General features: G+C 37.4%; 2 long non-coding RNA genes across 2 annotated transcripts; both read right to left on the bottom strand.

Moving 5' to 3' along the window:
- Positions 1-11,073: 11,073 nt before the first annotated feature.
- Positions 11,074-12,608, bottom strand: LOC135969609 (uncharacterized). Its single transcript, XR_010584901.1, has 2 exons — positions 12,416-12,608; positions 11,074-11,372 (listed from the first exon to the last, which is right to left on the bottom strand). It is a non-coding gene; the product is annotated as an uncharacterized lncRNA (long non-coding RNA).
- Positions 12,609-14,359: 1,751 nt separating this feature from the next.
- LOC123571911 (uncharacterized) lies at positions 14,360-15,474 on the bottom strand. Its single transcript, XR_006696227.2, has 3 exons — positions 15,335-15,474; positions 14,827-14,944; positions 14,360-14,552 (listed from the first exon to the last, which is right to left on the bottom strand). It is a non-coding gene; the product is annotated as an uncharacterized lncRNA (long non-coding RNA).
- Between the last annotated feature and the right edge of the window lie 482 nt (positions 15,475-15,956).

Here is a 15,956-nt window from a genome sequence, read left to right on the forward strand (position 1 = left end):
CTAGGTGCTGCTCTGGCCAGTCTTGACTGTTGCTGACAAGGTTGGATGCTATAGTTTTTACACATTTCCACTATGGCCTGTAAAAGTTTATGTCTTTACTTGTATGAACAAGGATCAGTAGAAGCAGTTTCATCTGAGTTCCATCTCTATTCCATTTCAGACATTTTTTTACTCTTTGAAACCCAACCTCAAATATTTCCTGTCTTTGCTTTTCACCTCATGGTGATGTCATTTGTCACTCTAACTGTAGAATGAATGGGTGTCTACTCATGGATGGAGACATGACTACTGACAGATCACACATTTTCGTCTTGTGTCCCTCCTTAATTGAAGAGAGAAAATACTTCTTTTTACCTAGTTCAAAATCTGGACAAAAGGGGTCCAAATGGGGTCAGGGTCTGACCTCCTGAGATAATCAACTGTGGCCAGAAAGGTGGAGGTCCTGTAAAACATGACAACTCCTGCTAGAAGCCCATGCTGGGAATGGTAGAAGAGCATTTCTCATAAAAAGGAAGGTAGGAATGAGTGGAGCATGCTGCTCTTGTAATGATGGTAGGAGCTAAGCAGTCCATAGCACCACCATGACCTTTCTTAATTTCCGTCTGCTCTCTGCCTGCACATCACCTCACTTTCATTACTCAGCAGCATGCTGTGGGTGTGACTTTTGCTCTTGTATGCCATTGATGCCATCTGCTCCTGCCTTCTCTCCTTTGATGTCATTATACAGATGGCAAGGGCACAATGGGAAGTGGCACTTAGTTCAATATGGTAGCTCTGGATACATCAAACCTGCCCTGCATCAATGCTGCTGATAACTAATCCAGCTCATGTGTAAGTCTAATAATGGAATAATTATTACATTTTGGCTTAGCCTCTGAAATCCCATCATAAATTATTGGAACTCTATGCATCCATTTCAAAATATGCATCTTATACATTATGGGAGCTAAAATATGTTATTGTTTTAAATGTAATCTGGTAGATTTCTTAGAAATGATGATAACTTACTAATAGTAACCTACCAGGGTTCAGAAATTTTGTTGATATTATAAGCAATGGAAAATGTCTTACAAATGTGCTTGTTAATCTGACCATGTAGGTGTCAGAGCTAATCAGTCAACAGCTACAGCTAATGCAGGAAAGAAGAAAAATTAATATTCATTAGACTCTTGTTTACACTTCTGTTGTCAAGGTCAATCAGTTTGCTTTAAGCACAACGTTTCACTCTTATTAAAGTCATTAGTACCCTTCAGTATACAGAGAACACTTGGGTTTCACAAGTGTGTTTGATTTGCACATCACTCCCATTGCACAGGGGCCCAGGTTTAGGCCATCATTTGCTGGGATTTAGATGTAGACCTTTATTTAGACTAGCAAATTATCACAATAGAATAATAGCTTAAAAGTGGGACCAAAATTCATGCTTTTGGTAATATTCTCAATTGCAAAATCTAAATAAGTATTCAGCCTTTCAGTTTTAACACAAATATTATATATATCAAAGCAGTCACCATCAGGCCCTGGTAATGCAAAAAAATGCTTCTTTGGTATTCTGTTTACCTTTGTATCAAAAATGATAATTGTTAACAACTAAACTGTGATAAGAAATTTTTACTGAAAAACAGTGAATGTAGTTAGGATTCCGTGAGTACAATCCTAACAGTATAATTTTTTCTTATTACAAATAAGAAGATAATTTTTCATGACTCCCCAAGTGTGGAACTATCAATTTGATGAAAATCCCAGCTTTACATTATTCCAGCTGACTCCTCAACACCCTGCAAGTCTGGGTCTCCCAGGCCAATAGTTTACACAGAGGAAGCAGGTCTCTGGAATGGCTCTTTCATCATTGATTATGTTTTTATACTTCATTATCCCATGGAGAAATTATTATTTAAATTATTATGTTGTTAAAATTGCAGTATATATTATATTATTATAACATTATAATTATTATAATGTGGTTTTCAACTTTTATATGTATCTCCTTGGTATTTGGTTCCAGAGGTAGGAACCATAATGGATGACTCAGCAAAGAATCAATACAGACTCCTAGTTACTTACAATTCCCTGAAACCTATTTACTAGTTATTAACATGAGAATTAGATTCCGCAAAAATAGTCCGTTTACTCTTTTGAGCTCAAAATGGAGCTATGGTATTTGTAATTTTCTTTTCTTCTTTTTTTTGAGATGGAGTCTTACTCACTCTGTCACCCAGGCTGGAGTGCAGTGGCATGATCTCAGCTCACTGCAACCTCCACCTCCTGGGTTCAAGCGATTCTCATGCTGCAGCTTCCCTGGGACTATAGGCGTCCACCACTAAACCCAGCTAATTTTTGTATTTTTGGTAGAGATGGGGGTTTTACCACGTCGGCCAGACTGGTCTCGAACTCCTGACCTCAAATGATCTGCCTGCCTCAGCCTCCCAAAGTAATAAGATTAAATGTATAAGCCACCTCGCCCATCCTATTTGTACTTTTCTTAATCATGTATCTCAATGATTTTAAACTGCTTTAGAATGATGTAAATATATGCCTCTTGACTACAACAAGTAGAACAAACAATATTTCTTCTATATGCAAATTATGCACTTTTATGACAGTGAATGTTGAGGGGTCTCAGAGAATAAAAGATTCTTCAATAATTGCCATAAGAGAATTTAATATTAATTATTCTGAAACTGAAAAGTTAATTTTAGCACATTTCATCTAAAATTTAGTTAATACGTAGTCAATATTATTCCTACAGTAGAAAAGTTAATTCATACTTTGGAGAGGTGAGGTCCATTGGTAGTCAATTAATTCTGGTCAATTTTTTTAAAGTTCTTAAAAATAATTAAATATTCTGTTGGCACGCTCATGACATTTTATATAGAGACAATGAATGACATATAGGACTTCCAGCATAGAGTAATTTCTTCTGAGCATTAAGATGAGGGGAAAAAAGTAATCTCTACAATATTGTAGAAGTGTAGAGGATAGTACTTTGGGAATCGAATTAAGCATTTATGAGTGAGAACCCAGGTTATATATATATATATATGGGGTGTGTGTGTATATATATATATATGGTGTGTGTGTGTGTGTATTTTATATATGTATTTGCTAGTATTTGCCATATTATACAGTGCCAGAATACATTATTTTTGTTCTCTCAAAAATTTATTTTGGACAATGCTGATCTAAAACTAAGGCAGTCTTCAGCAGTCACAGAAATTATCTACTCTTCAATCATGTTCCAGGAAGTTTTTATTTCAAGGTAGCTTAATTAAAATATCTTTGACTCCTCGTCTTCCAGGATCATCCCCAAATAATAACAGGAACAAGAAACAAAAAATGGAAACACATACTTCATTGCCAATGAGACAAGAGATGCTTAATTCAAATAAAACTTGAATACAGAAAAAGATGGAGTCATCATGAATGATGTAGCAGGTAGGAGGAAGGCCACGTCTAAGTGAGAGTGGATGTGTGTGCACACACATTTGAAGGGTGACAACCAGGAGCAAGCAGATATTTTGTATAGACCTGAGACAGCCTGAGAGATTGGAGGTAGGTTCTGAAAACGGGATCATTTCTTGTCACTTCTATCCTGCACTGTCGCAGTGCTTCCTTTACTCTATCTACTCCAGCAGGAAACTGGATGTTTATTCTCTAGATTAACCAAAGTAGAGGTTCTGGATTGGAAACACCAGGCACAGCAGACAGGTAGTGGAAGGTCGTGGCATGCTGACAACAGTATAAGTAGGTGAATATGAAAGTTCTGAATGTTGATAATCCCGTTTCCTTTCCCTACCCAGCACCAGAAGAACACCAGGAGCCAGTGTATTTATCCTTTCTTGTCACCACCTCACCTCCCAAATAGGAACTGGAATCTCCTTTTGTGGCAAAAACAACTCCAGAGAAAAGATATACTAATATTGACATAGAAGATTCACAAGTAAAAAGCCAGCTGCCTCTCTATTGCCCTGCAGTGCAGCCCACCAGCATACAACTCCACCCTTGCACAAGAAGATGTCAGTCAATTTCTTATTACTTCACTCTTGAATGTAAAAGAACAGTTAGTGATAACCAGATATTTGAGGATAATCTCCAAGAAGAAAGAGACCGAAACAAGCAAAGGGAAAAAAATAGAGCTCACGAAAAAAAAAAAAGAAAAGAAAATGCAAGAAGAGGGAAACTTCAAAGAAAACACAAAACATAAGAGAAATAATGCACAAATAAAAGAAGAATGAGATACTATTAAAATAAATAGAATGAGAAATTTAAAATATAAAAGTAAATTGAATAAACCCAAAGAAGCTTTGGAAGATAAAGATGAGAAAATCTCCCCAAAAGTTAAACAAAAACAAACAAACAAAAACAAATAATAGGGGAATAGTCAAGAAAACTAGAAGTTCAATATCTGATAAACAGAAGTTCCACGGGAAAAAATGAAGAAAATAATGAGAAAGAAATATGAGAATGTTTCTCAAAACTGCAAGATGAGTACTAACACAAAGCATGAGAAAGCTATACCCTGGCATATGATTGTGAAATATCAGAACATTAGAGACAAAAAAAATCTTGAAAAGTGGTTACATTTTAAAAAAACAAGAATAAGAAATAAATTCCTTTTATCAACAGAAGATCTGTCTGGTTTCTAGGCAGAATCTAGAACAAACAGGTTATGTATATTACTTTAAAATATCGATGCAAATGCCAGAATAGAAAACAAAAAAAACCGAAAATTACTCTGGGCCCAGGAATGAAGGGTTGGGAAGAGAGGCAATGAGAAATGGCTGGGTTTTTATCAGAAGTCTTTTAGCACTCTGACATCTAAAATTACTTGAATGTACTATATGCTAGAAAGAAATGAGAAACAAAACCCTTTCCAAGAAAATAACCTCAATTTATTTAATATTCATTTCTTATCAAACTCTCAGTTTAGAGAATAAATTCATAAATAAACAATTTGGAGGCCCCAAACCTGGGAACTACCCAGGTTATATATATATAAGGGGTGTGTGTGTGTGTGTGTATATATATATGCTTATATATGGTATATATATATATCAGTTTATATATATACACACACCATATATATGTATATACACCATATATATATACACACACACACCTTACATGTATATGTGTGTGTGTGTGTGTGTGTGTGTATATATATATATACAGGTTATAGTATGATGTGAAAAATAGTAATGAATAAGTGTATGAGCCTTTATTCATGGTTGGATTTGAAGACATCACAAAATGCTTAGCTATCATGAATAAAATACAACCGTGCCTTTTATAAAGCAACTATAGTAACACTTCAAATCTTACCTTCAGAATTCACAATAAAGACTCCTGAAATCATTAAGCCTACAGAGAAAACTACCTAATTGACTGACAAGAAATACTTTTTCGTATTCAATTTGTCAAAGATGAGTTAATACCAGTAAAGCCTAACATCTTGACCATGACATTTTAGGATGTCAATGGTTATACAAAAATTCTAAGAGTAATTTTTCTTAGGGTGACTTTTCTGGAAACTGAGCTTTACTAAGAAGAAAAATCCAAATATATTACCATGGAAATCTTAAAACTCCTGTGTTTCCCATAGTGTCTTCCATCAGAATATTGGTGATTTCTTAGAACTTTAGTAGTATAGCTGATGTTAGGTCATTAATGAGGGCAGATATAAAATGGAAGCCTGAGAATGTGATTTTAAGTGTATTTTTTCTCCTCTATATAAAAGTTGTAAAATGAAAATCTATCAATTACCTGCTTAAGAATCTCTGGTAGTTTCCTTTTGCCTAGCATAAAAATCTGAACTGAATCTTTTATTCAATAACTGACATCAATTTTTCTTCTTTCCTCATTCTTCCTAATACTTTTTCAGCTCAAGTCAGACTATTTTCAAGTCTGGATTTTTTTTTTTAGCCCTACTGTTGTATTGTCATCCATATTGTCTGTCTGCCTGAACATATTCATTTTTCTGTGTATTAACCCCTATTTTTCTCCATCTTAAAGCTCAAATTAGTAGCCCTACTCTAGGAGGCCCTCCATGATTGATACTAACTGTGGCTGTTGTTTTGTTCTTGGTTAGGTTGGGTTTTACTACTCTGGGCCCCCTCTTCTAGCTCTTTTATTAATACCTCAGAGAATAGTTTGCAAAAACTATGGTAACTTTACTAATATTTAGTTTTCATCATGGACTTAATGGCAAATGAGTGACAAACTTGTTTCCCTTGACAGTAGGCATGGTTTCTGCTACCTATTGAATTTCAATGCTATTGTGTTCTATTTAAAATTACTAAAACCCTCATTTATCTCTGAAGCCCTTGGCCCCACAAATCTGCCTCATGTGCTCAGTTTGTCTGTTTTACAGTGTCTGCGCTCCTCAGGAGTCTAGATATTTTGGCCTGTGAAAACTTTCTCCCCTAGGGGTTTTGATGACACCATTGTATGGTGAGGTGTCGCTTCTGGTAAGTTCTGAATATGGTGACACATACATTTATTAAATTAATTTTTAAAATTAGAAATACATAAATATGTTAAAAATCTCAACTGTTCTATAGTGAAATGCAATTCTTCCTTCCTCTTCTTCCTCCAGTCTCCTATTTTCCCTGTCTAGAAGCAGTTACAGTCATCTGTTTGTGTGCCACCTTGCAGAAAAATTCACTGCATATACGAGAGTGGGAGAAACTTATGGATTTTACTTGTTCACTTAATATATTTGGAGCTTGTTTCGTATCACTCATATTTTTAAGGACATGTAGGATTCCACTTTGTGAATGTACCTTAATTTCTTTAACCAGTCCTATGCTGATGGACTTTTGTGGTGTTACCAATTTTTCATTCTTATAAGCAGTACATATACAGTTTTGAAAATGTAGATGATACCTGTTGCATAGACTACTAGAAATAAAGTTGCTCAGTCAAAGGAAGTACATTTTAATTTTGATGAATTTGGGTAAATTACCCTTCAATGAAGCTGCATCAACTTTCCATTCCCACCAAGAATATGTGACAGCTGTATCTGGCAAACATATGTATTTCCCTGGAACTTTGATCTATTTGAAAGAAGACTAGGAATACATTTACAGTACTGTTACCAACACCTTCTTCACCTTTTATTTTTCTGTAATTCTCCCTGCCAAAATTTAACAGAACGTTGTCATTTTCCTGACTCATCGTCCTTTTATTTCCACGTTGTAAAAATGTCTGACTTTGGTTTTATGTTTTTGGGGGTGGCATAGAATCTTCCATCAGAACCCTGGAAGCATAGGTCAGGATGTTAGAAATTCTTCTAATAAATAATGTCCAGGAAACACTTCATTAGAGTAATTCCCTGGCACAGGGAGTCCTGAGTGGTGGCTCTTGTGACAAGCCCCTTTACCTATGGTAGGTTGGAAATTTAACCACAACCTTAAGGCATGCAATGATGTCTTTCCTTTAGGTGTTTAACTCATATAAGGTCTTAAGGATAAATGGCACCAGTAATATTTTATTTTTTTTATTTTTTTATTTTATTTTATTTTATTTTATTTTTGAGACGGAGTCTCGCTCTGTCGCCCAGGCTGGAGTGCAGTGGCGCGATCTCGGCTCACTGCAAGCTCCGCCTCCCGGCTTCACGCCATTCTCCTGCCTCAGCCTCCCGAGTAGCTGGGACTACAGGCGCCCACAACCGCGCCCGGCTAATTTTTTGTATTTTTAGTAGAGACGGGGTTTCACCGTGGTCTCGATCTCCTGACCTTGTGATCCGCCCGCCTCGGCCTCCCAAAGTGCTGGGATTACAGGCGTGAGCCACCGCGCCCGGCCACACCAGTAATATTTTAACAACGTTCTGGTATCATTTGTTCCATAGTTATCTGGGTTTCTGTTAGCTGAAGACTTTAGATATGTAGCTTCAAACTCTGGGTTCTTCTGTAACTAGGTCAAGAGTTAACACATTTTTCCACCCACTGGACAGGCAAACCAAGTTGTAAATTTCACTTATGAAGAGGATCCTCAAATGGTACAACACTCAATTAGGTTACATTAAATCCAGAGCAATAAAATATTTCTGAGTATGTTCCTAAAGAAACCCACATCTTAGTTTTCCTTATTTGAGATCATCTTTACCAGTTAAGAGGGCACACTTCAAATAATACAAACACTCTTTATAAATTCATTATTTCCTAAATCCCTTCCTAGTTTCACTTTCAAAGAGACGAGCTTTTTTGATAACTCTGTGTACTTTAGATATGCTTCTCTCAGCCTCGATTTGGCTTTTAGGCTAAAGGGTTTTCCCAATCACAGCAAGTGGGTCAAAAATTGGGATAGGCGTCCCATAAGAGAGTAAGTACAATCATTAAACAAAAGTGGTGAGAGTTGATTAAAGTGACGCGAGGAGTAAATGGATTCACTTTTACAGGATCTTCTGAAATCTGAGATGAAGGACTGACTCCTTGGCTAATCTCAGTGCAATTACCTATCCATGGAGATCAATACTTTTTTTATTATTAAAAAATAGTGAAAGTTTTTAAGATTGGTTCAGGAAGAGTAATGTGTTATTAGGAGAGGCAAGGAAAACTGGATCTAATTTAGATTTCTGTGAAAACAGTGGGCATCAATAGGAGAACATGAAAAAGAGGCATGAATATTAGGAAAATACCAAAAGATTTGGCTAGAAACAAATTCTCCTGTGACAGGAGATAAGACTGAAGATCAAAGGGAAATTTTTTTTTTTTTTTTTTTTTTGGAGGCGGAGTTTCACTCTTGTTGCCCAGGCTGGAGTGCAATGGCACGATCTCGGCTCACCACAACCTCCGCCTCCCAGGCTCAAGCAGTTCTCCTGCCTCAGCCTCCCCAGTAGCTGGGATTATAGGCATGCGCCACCACGCCCAGCTAATTTTTTGTATTTTTAGTAGAGACGAGGTTTCTCCATGTTGGTCAGGCTGGTCTCGAACTCCTGACCTCAGGTGATCCACCCGCCTCGGCCTCCCAAAGTGCTGGGATTACAGGCGTGAGCCACTGCGCCCGGCCTCCAAAGGGAAATTAAAACTGCATAGATCTTGGTTTTATTCGTTCGTTTGCTCATTCAGCCTGTTCACTGGCTCCAACATAGCTCTTGATTCTATCCCATGTGACATATTCATTGACCAACCATGTGTTTTGGACAGATCAGTAGCTAGAGATCCAACAACGACTGGTTAGATGGAATGTCTTAGGAAATAGTGTCATCAGTGGTGTACAAAATGGTGTTAAACCTTCCCCGGATGATGGATTAAAGAGAGAACAAATTAAAGGCATAGATATAGCCATCTGCTAATCAGGGTTTCACAAGGCATCTGTACCTTAGGCCATTCCTTTTGAGATTTCCACTTGCAAAAAATATAGGGAAATAAAACTCAAACTAAATAGAAGAAAGAATTTCTTAGACTCATTCATGTTCAATCAATGTTTACTGAATGCCTAATATGTGCCAAATATTATACTAAGATGCCAAGGATACGGCAGAGGGACAAAAAGTCCCTGCATTTGTGCTGCTTACATTTTATTGATACAGTTAATGAAGATCATAAAAATTTTAAACACTGGAGCAGTGAAGTGAGATTAGGAATCCCTGTGCCTGAGTGCCTTTAAAGATTGAGAGACTATCATTTCCTTGGAAAGAATTATGTATTATCTTGCATGTATGTGTGAAGGCAAATGACTAAAGGAAATGCTTCTTCAGCAACTTCTTTCAATTCTCTAAAGTTATTTTCATTATCTAAATATTGAAGAGTGAGAAGGACGTTAGGAGAAAAAATAAAGCTTTTTTTTTTTTTTTTTTTTTTGAGACAGGGTCTCACTCTGTCACCCAGGCTGGTGGCACAATCTCAGCTCACTGCAGCCTTGATGTCCTGGGCCCAATCCATCCTCCCTCCTCAGCCTCCAGAGTAGCTGAGACCACAGGCATGCGCCACCATGCCCAATTAATTATAAATTTTTTGTAGAGAGATTGAGTTTTGCCATGTTGCCCAGGCTGGTCTCAAATTCCTGTGCTCAAGTGATATGCCCACCTCAGGCTCCCAAAGTGCTGGGATTACAGGCGTGAGCCACAGCACCTGGCCAAAATAAAACTTAACATGCGTTGATAGGAGGGTGTTGAGACTGAGTAAAAAGCTCATAGGATTCCAGCCTGTGTTCATGTAAGTATTCACAACAAGGTAGTTATAAGGTAGTTAATGTCTACTACTCTCTAGACTACTTTGATTGAGGAGTGACTGTACTTGACTTTAACAACGTCACTTAGGAGAGATATTGAGAAAGCCAATTATGACAAGATGTGGCTATTCAGCATGATGTGGAATCTGAAAAACACAATACATGAAAATTGATTCAACAAACTGGAGGAGATTGTGTGTTTGTTCTGAGGTTATGTAAGCTTGAGTCATGGTTCTGCTCTTTGCCCTCCATGCAACCTTAGAATATTTTTACTTTATTTCTTTGTTCTGTTTCCTCACATATGAAACAAAGATAGTAACATTGCCTACTCTATCAGTTAGTATAACTATAGCTTCAAGTAATGGAAAAGCCAGGTAATTTGGCTCAGTTCACAAAGACATCACTTGTTTACTTAGTGAGAAATCTAGAAGTACATGGTTTAGGGTTAGTCTGGTGGTTCCACAATACGAGGATTCTAGGTTCTCTGTGATTTTCCTGACTTTCCCTCCACTGTTGAAAAATGGCAGTGGTGGCTCCAGAAATCTCCTTTTCATAATTTCCAGTACAAAATATGGAAGGGTTGAGAGTAGGTGGGGGTGTAAGACAGAGAGAAAACCCTCCAAACATGTCTCTCTTCTTTTCAAAGGAAGAAAAAGTATTTCTAAGAATCCCTCTAGCAGATGTTCTTCTATGCCTCCTTAGCCAAAATGGAATTCCATGGCCACTTCTAGCTGTAAGAGAGGCTGGGAAACAAAGTGTTTGGTTTGATATCCTCTGTAGCTGGAGAACAGGCCAGAAAGATGGCAGTAACAAAGCTGACCACACCCACGTTGCAAAGGCTCTCTACCAATTGCTTAAGTCCGATGAGACAGAATACATGTACAAGTAGGACAAAGTAGATTATTATTTTGTTACAGATTTATTATAGGCAGCAAGGATAAACAGAAGCCTAGGAATCAGAGCAAGCCAGCTTCCTAAGGCTCAGGAAAGCTGCCCAGGGTGGATGGAGTTCCGTCTGTGCGTGCCCCATGTTGCACCACAACTGAGTGCTGTGCTGGGTTTATATACCCTGGGTGACATTTGGCATGCTGAGCTCAAGCTTGCAGAATATAATGTTCTAGGAGAAATGAGGACACAGTTTGGGTTGTTCTGAGCATTTCCTCCTTATCTCAGGATGTTGAATTCTTGGTACATGCTGCCTGAGAATTACATGCAAGAGAGGGAAGATCAGGGTCAGCCAACACGATCTGTCAACTGGAGACCTGCCCTCTTGTACATCTCAGAATGTTACTGTAAATATTAAGTGGGAAGAAACATGTGAAATAGTTTCCATAGGCATGTAAACATTCAAAAATGATAACAATTATTTGTCATCTTTATTTGCACTGGAGCATTTTAATGGAGAGACTTTATAGTTCCCTTTAAATATCTGAGTTTTGTGATGCATGTACAGAGGACATTATTAGTGAAATAATAGCAAACTTTCTATCAACGAGATCTGCTCAAAATCTCTATGAGGTAGTGAGTGTCCCATCATGAAGATTTTCACACAGAATTGGGATAACCTCTGTTCTTTAGGTAGGAACTTGGATTAGATATGTCTAGAATTTCTTCCAGTTGAAGTTCCTGTGATTCTACAATAGGGTAGTCAGCGGATCAAGATACAAATTTCTTCTCTTATCTTAAAATGGACCTAATTTGCTTTTGGATAAATTGCAATGTTCTGGCTAGATACAAATTTCTAAAATGAGGAATATTAAAAGTCTAACCATTACAACTCCACTGGCCAGTGTGATTCATGCATCATTTTCAGAGAAGAGAATAGTTGCTTAGATACTGAAAGGTACAAAATAATAGTATTTTCTCTTGTTTAGAGGTACAGAATCTATTTTATTTTTAGATCTTGACATTCTAAATACTTACATCTCTTCAAGATAAAAAAAAAATGAACATTGTTTATTTTGGTCAGTAGCTTTCCCTTGCTCATTTGTTCATACATTCTTAAAATAACCGTATAGTTCTCATTTATCGAACTTCCCTACTGCATGTACATTCTTTCTTCCTTCATTAGGATTTGGTAAGAGTGCTATGAATGTGTTAGAATGGTGTAAATGATACGTGCTGTGTATGATTTTTTTTGCCCCTCCCCAAGCCTGCCAGGGGAGCGAGCTGTTAAATCTCAAGAGATTCTTTTACCAAGTTCAAGTTTTAAATAAATGAAACTGTACAGACTCCAACATACCATCTTGAGGTAACCTCAGGCCCTGAAGTGTATTGACAAGCAGTTTGATCTCAGCGAAGTTGTAAAACTGTCTTTGAAAAGAATAACTGGATGAAAAACATTAGCAGCAACTGAATCAAGAGAAAACGTGACTTCAAACTGAAAGGCACCCTCATGGTAAATAAATAGTAATACCATGTTCTCCAACTTTATATTTTCATAATGCTTTAAGCTACCCAAGGAGCCCACGCAGATATGCAAAGCTACTCATTGAGAAGCTCAGTTTATCCCTACATATGCCATCACCAGTTTTTCACTTAACGTTTTCTCCTCAACCCCTTTCTATTTGGCTTCCATTCTACTACTCACCAACCACCTTCAGTTGGCAAAATCCTATGCAAATCTTACCTTAACTTTTCAGCATCATTCACTAAGTTTAACAGCTTTTCCTTCTGGATAGTTTTGGTGGCACCACAGTCTTCTTGTTTTTTTCCTTCTTTTTTAGCTGTTCTTTCTCAGTAGTATTTCCTGGCTCTCCCTCCTTTACTCCAACTCTTACTGTTGTAGTTTCACTGATCTTGGATTGAGTTCCTCTTTTGTTTTCCTATTTGTACTCTCTGACTAAGGTTCAAATTGTCTTTATCTGTTGTAAAATCTGTTTCAAGCCTAGCCTCGAACTTCTCCCCTAAATCCCATCTATCTGATGACATAGATTTCAGACTGAACATGCTTAGAATAAAATGCTTAGCCATGGCTGTCCCCTGCTCCCTGGCCACAATTGCCATACACCTGCATCCTTCCTCAGTTTTCTCATGGTAGATGTTACCATCATCCACTCAGTTAATAATACCTGAAACCAGGGAAACATCCTTCAGTCCTTTTTAAAATATCACCTTCATGTGTAGCCAATCAGCAATTCCTGCAATTTATATTCTAGAATATATGTCAAGTTCATCTACTTTTTCCACCTCCACCACTGTCACCTAGCTCAAGCCACCATCATCCCTCACCTATTCTATTGCAGGAGCCTCCTAGCAGGTCTCCTAGCTTCCTTTATTAGCCCTATACAAGCCATTGTCTGCACGGCAGCAGAATAATCTTTTAAAAACTGAAATCATACCAATTACTCCTTACCCAAAAGTATCGAAGGGTTCCTACTGCATGTTGAACAAACTCCAGACTGCTTATCATGGCCTATGGAGTGCCTCGTGTTCCCAGCCTTGGCAATGTTTTTTAATACGCTACCAGTTCTTTCTGTTTCTTAGTAAGTCTAGCTCACATCGACCTAACACACCAACTTCTTTCCTGTCTCAGGTCCCTTGCCCTTGCTGTTACCTCTCTTAGAACATCCTTTGTTTCTCTGCATAGCCCATTCCTCCTCATTCTTCTTTTCTCAGCTTAAATGCCACTTCATCAGAGATGCGTTTTTCAAAATTTACCTAAGGTTTTATTTGTTTTTCTTTTTTTCTGAACTGATAGGAAGACAACTCTTTTGTCTTTAGGATTTCAGATACTTTTAGAATCAAACCTGGAAAGGATACAAAAAGCAGAAGCAAGACCAGCATTTGGGAGAAGAACAGATTATGGTGAGAAAACCTCTCTTGAACCTTTCAACTTTCTAACAAAAATGATAAATTCTGAAGCCACTAGGGATCTGGCAGGTAACTAAAATGAATGTGATGAACTATGTGTAGGAAGCTTGAGAGTGGTGAACTAGAAACCAGGTGCCCATCTAAAAATATCTAACATAGAAATTCTAAAACATTATTCATGACAAGCTAAACTGTTGGAGGGATGAATTTGGCTTTTGGGTTGCCAGTTTAAGATCCATGTGTAGACATTTCTCTTTTGTTGAATAGATAAAAATATTCCTAGATATATAGGCATCATTTTAAACTTCTGAATGCACATACCAAAAATCATATCACAATTATTGATCAACATTCTTTATTGACCCTTTAGATGTTTTTCTTTTTTCTGTCGAAGTATTTTGAGACTTACAAATGTTAATATTACATAAGCAATATTTATCTAACCTGGTTTCCAAAAAAATCCTTAAGTGCAAGCCACAGCACTTGAAAGTGATGCTCAAGGAGGTCCATGGAAGAATTTGAAGCAGGGGAATAATCTTTTCTTTTTAGATCATCACATTTGTGTCCTAGAAAAATCATTTCACAGCAGTTGGAATAAGAATTAGAATGAAGGAGGCAGGGAAAGTGGCTAGAAACTATTGTAGTAATTTAGATGAGAACTGATGAAAGCAAAGGCAGTTAGATTGCAGACATGGAGAAAGAAATAATCAGACTAGAGAATCTAGGTGAAGAAAAGCTACAACAGGCAAGTACTAAAGTTTTAAGTTTGCTGACAGTTGTGGTAAAATAGGAAATAAAAGATGTGATTCAATAATGATTATCTAGTAGAAGATTACATACCAGTCAGGAAAATCAACTTTTCTTGAACTCCAAGAGGAACACATTATGTCACACTATAAAGGGATATTGCCCTACAAGGGACACTTGGCAAGAAAATGGCCATTTCTTATCACAGCACCTGGTGAAAAGCAAGGATAATATATTAGTTCATAATTCAGAGATGCAGGTCCATAGATAACTAAACTAATATTATATAGGCATGTTTTTATAATTTAGCTAATACTAAGAGAGAATTTTAAAATCTAGGAGATGAATTAATAGCATGTTCTTTAAACCTATGTTTTTCAAACTACAAATTATGACCTAGAATTTCTGAGATCTAGGTAGTAGGTTACAAACAGCACTTTAAGAAATGAAACAATAGACTTCATATGTATTCATATGTACATGTATAAAAATAGAGTATTTGTATTAAGGGTAACTACTGTAACATAAAACCGGTGTGTGTGTGTGTGTGTGTGTGTGTGTGTGTGTGTGTGTGTGTGCACGCACGTGGAAGTGTGCATGCCTGTGGCGGAATACATCCCTTACTGCACGTTGTAGTAAAAACAAGTTTGAAAAGCACTGCTTTAGACAACCTTCTAGTATGTCTCTTCTTGGCTCCTTCTGTCTGAGATTGCTGTAGAGTGTAGAAGGGTGAAGAAGCTCTGAGCTGTTGTTTAAAGGCAGATTTGCAATTAAACCTCTTTAGAGATTATGAGAAAGCTGACGGCGTCCTAGTTCCACTTGAAGTTATGCCCGGATGGAACCAGCTCCTCTTCATAAAATGCTTCAGAGCAGCTAAGGCAGGGCAAAGTCCATGGATCTGTTCAAATGCTGAAACAAACCCTTGGTTGAAGCTACTGAGTTCTGTCCCGAAGACTCAAAGTGGCTAACTCAGAAGTTTAATTTTAAGTAGGAGCACATCCCAGTCAACATACCAGAATGTACTGGTGTTGAGATACATGTAAATTAGGGCCACCTCCCAGAATTCCCCCAAGTGTGAGACAAGTGAAATAAATGTGTGAATACAATTAGGTGGATACAAATTAGGGAGTAGCGGGGACATAGTGAATTAGAAAGTACGAACTAGTTCAGCCATTGTGGAAGACAGTGTGGTGATTCCTCAAGGATCTAAAACTAGAAATACC

Source organism: Macaca fascicularis, chromosome 2 (assembly GCF_037993035.2).
Source record: "Macaca fascicularis isolate 582-1 chromosome 2, T2T-MFA8v1.1".
Lineage (NCBI taxonomy): Eukaryota > Metazoa > Chordata > Mammalia > Primates > Cercopithecidae > Macaca > Macaca fascicularis.